This window comes from Triticum dicoccoides, chromosome 5A (assembly GCF_002162155.2).
Source record: "Triticum dicoccoides isolate Atlit2015 ecotype Zavitan chromosome 5A, WEW_v2.0, whole genome shotgun sequence".
NCBI lineage: Eukaryota > Viridiplantae > Streptophyta > Magnoliopsida > Poales > Poaceae > Triticum > Triticum dicoccoides.
The window spans coordinates 117,540,510-117,543,854 of record NC_041388.1 but is presented as its reverse complement, the minus strand read 5'-3'; positions in this window follow the sequence as shown (position 1 = coordinate 117,543,854).

Here is a 3,345-nt window from a genome sequence, read left to right as displayed (position 1 = left end):
AGTGGGGAGGGGGGCTCGCTGGAGAGATACCCCACTATCTATCTTAGGGTTCAGGATGGGGGCGGTGGTCGCCGGCGGTGGCGGGGCGTTGGCGGGGCGGTGGCGTGGGGAACGCCAGAGGAAAAGCTCGGCATGGGTTGGCCTAGAGGGATGGCCGGGGCGGCGGCGGACCGGTGGTGGGGAGTGTTTTCGGGGCGGGCGAGGCGGCGCACTGCCGGCCGCGGGCGGCGGGGTGCTGCTGTTTGGCCGGCTCAGGGGGGCGGAGGTTGAAGATGAACCGCGGGCCCTTGATTTCGTATCCAACGGCTGCAAAATCGACTGACCAGAGATGAAAAAGTCAGTCGACCGATGTGTAGCCTCACCTTGCTAGTGCGTTTAGTTTCAACAGCAAAATTCAGTTTCGACAGCAAAATTCAGTTTCAACACCAAAATTCAGTTTCGACAGTTAAGTTCAGTTCCGACAGTTAAGTTCAGTTTCGACAGTTAAGTTCAGAGATGAGCGGCTGATGTATTTTACATCTAGCACTTTGTGGTTATGTATTTTACGTCATGTATTGGAGATGCTATTAGAATTCCACTCAGGTTAACATTGTTCGTTGTCTCTCTTGTCCTGCTTCAGCCTCGGCGTCGTACAACTTACCGGAGCTGCTCCAACGACGAAACCCTCCATCACAGCGGAGTAGTACTTCGGGCTCCATCTCCAGACGCCTAAGATCTTCTTCCCCTCCTCCGACAGCCAAGTCAGCCGGAGCATCTTCACCGGCCAACCCAATCACGCTGAGATCGACGTGGCTTCGTCATAGAGGTTCTACACTTGTTGCATCTCTTTTTTACTCTACATGTTATATATATTGTCCACTGAGCACACGGATTTTTTCCTTTAGTGTCTCCTTGAATGAAAAAACGTAGGAATTTTAATTTTCACTTGTCCTCCTTTTCAAATTCCTATTCATGAAGCACAAGACTAAGAAATAGTAGCATAATAGCATTATAATTGTACATTTTCTTGTGGTTTCACTTAATGTCACCATGCTTCTTTGCATCCTGTGATCTTCCAATTGTTGTGAATCAAACACCCAGATTGGCAGAAATCATGTGTTTTTAAATGCTCTGTTTTGCACGTGCATTCCTATCCTATTCCTGTCTATTTCCTATCCCTGCATTGTTGGAATCCTCCAATTCAAACGAGCCCTTACAGAATTACTTCTCTTACAGATAGTTGTCAAAGAAAACCTTGCGTAGTTTGTCCCGCTCTTGCTGCGCCGTCGTCCACCCCAGCTCAGCTGCTCCAACGACAGAAGGGTCCAACACAGCAGGGATCCGGCCTCGAGACTATCTTTCACCGCCTCAGATCTTCTTCCCCGGCCGCTGGCAGCCATGAAAACTGCACTACCATCATCAACCGAGCAGATGACCTCGAGGACTACACGGGTCCGGAAGAGAGATCTCACTCTTTCGTGTCTGCTTACGTTATGCATCGCTTAATATTACATGCTACTTTATCGTCCTGTTCACCGATTAGACTCTGAGTCAGCTCCAAACTAATGGTCAAACTTGAGTGTTTAAATGGTTGTGGGGTACATATCGGGGCCGCTATCAATAGTATCTATCTACTATCTGGTTAATCTCCGGTGTCTACTATGAGTTTCATGTTGGGTGGGAAACAAACAGTAAAGAATCCATTATCTGTATTTTTTAACTGAAGCCATCATCTGCCTGCTATTATTGGTTATGGGTCTATCCACAGGTTGCTACCATCACTCTGGGTTTCTGCATGCACTCCTTACATAATCTCACTATGTTTTATTCCTATGCATGACAGTTATTGTAAACAATGGAACTGAACATGTAGAGCAAAAGAGACGAGCCTTGCGTGGCAATAAAATTTCATGCATACGTCGCTCCATGGTAGGCGCGAAGGCAGCCCCCCTCCACGTATTTTGGATTGTAATCGAGAGGAAGATATCTGTTCTGAGGGGGATTCAGAAGGAGAAGACAACTCCTATTTCCCCCCTGAGGTCTTCTCTCTAACTTGGCATGCTGATGTTGGTTATATCATGCATATGGTGTCTTGCATTGCTTACTTTATACATCAAATATGTCATCTGCTTAGTTTAGACATCCTTTATGCGAATGCCATCTGTTTAGTTTATTCATCGTTTATGTGAATTATGCAACGCCATCTTGTTTAGCCAGGCATCATATATGTGAATTTTGCAATGCCATCCTGCTTAGCCAGTCATCTTATATGTAAATTATATCAGGCCATCCTTTTTTTGGTTATATATTACATTTTTCAAAAATGTTATTACATTCAACTGCTCTTCATGTGCATCAGCCATTTGACACGGTGATGGCAAATTCTGGAGTGAAAACAAGGTCTTCAGAGAAGACTATGCTATCTGACGAAGTGCATATCTCGCTGGTTACGGATAGCTCCTCAGAGGAGGATTTAGAGACAGATGACCAGTCCTATCCCCCCCCCTGCGAGGTGTATGCTCTAACTTGGCAGGGTTATGTTTCCCATATCGTGTGTATGGTGTCTCGCATTGCTATGTCATTCTATTAGTTTAGACATGCTTTGTGTGAATGTCACATGTTCAGTGTCTAATTACCATATATGTGAATTATGCATTACCATCTTGTTGCAAGACATTATATATGTGAATTATACAATGCTATCTTGTTGCAAAGGCATTATATATGTGAATTATGCAATGCCATGCTGTTTAGCCAATATTCATGTATGTGAATTATATCATGCTATCATTTTTTTGTATTACATGTTCCATTTGTCGACAACGTTTTTATATTCAACTACTCTTCCTATGCATCAGCCATTTGAAGCGGTGATGGAAGTATCTGGAGTGAAAACAAGGTATTCAGAGCAGACAATGCTACCTGCTGAAGCAGACATCTTGCTGGTTACAAATAGCTCCTCAGAGGAGGATTCAGGGACTAATGACCAGTCCTATTTCCCCCTTGAGGTCTATGCTCAAACTTGGCAGGGTTATATTACCCATGTCATGCATGTTGTCTTGCATTGCTTAGTTTTTACATCTATATGGATTGCCATCTGCTTACTTGCTTACTATATAAATCATATATTTGAATTATATCATGCCATCATATTTACATAGTACATACACATCATCTATCTGAATTATGGCATGGCAACCCATTTAATAAAGACATCCTATAGTTATATCATCTCATCATGTTTAGGGTTTACAGTCATCATATTTTGAATTATGGCATTCTATCCGTGAATGTATGTGAATTATGGCATGCCAACCTATTTAATAAACACATTATATAGTTATGTCATGTCATCCTGTTTACATA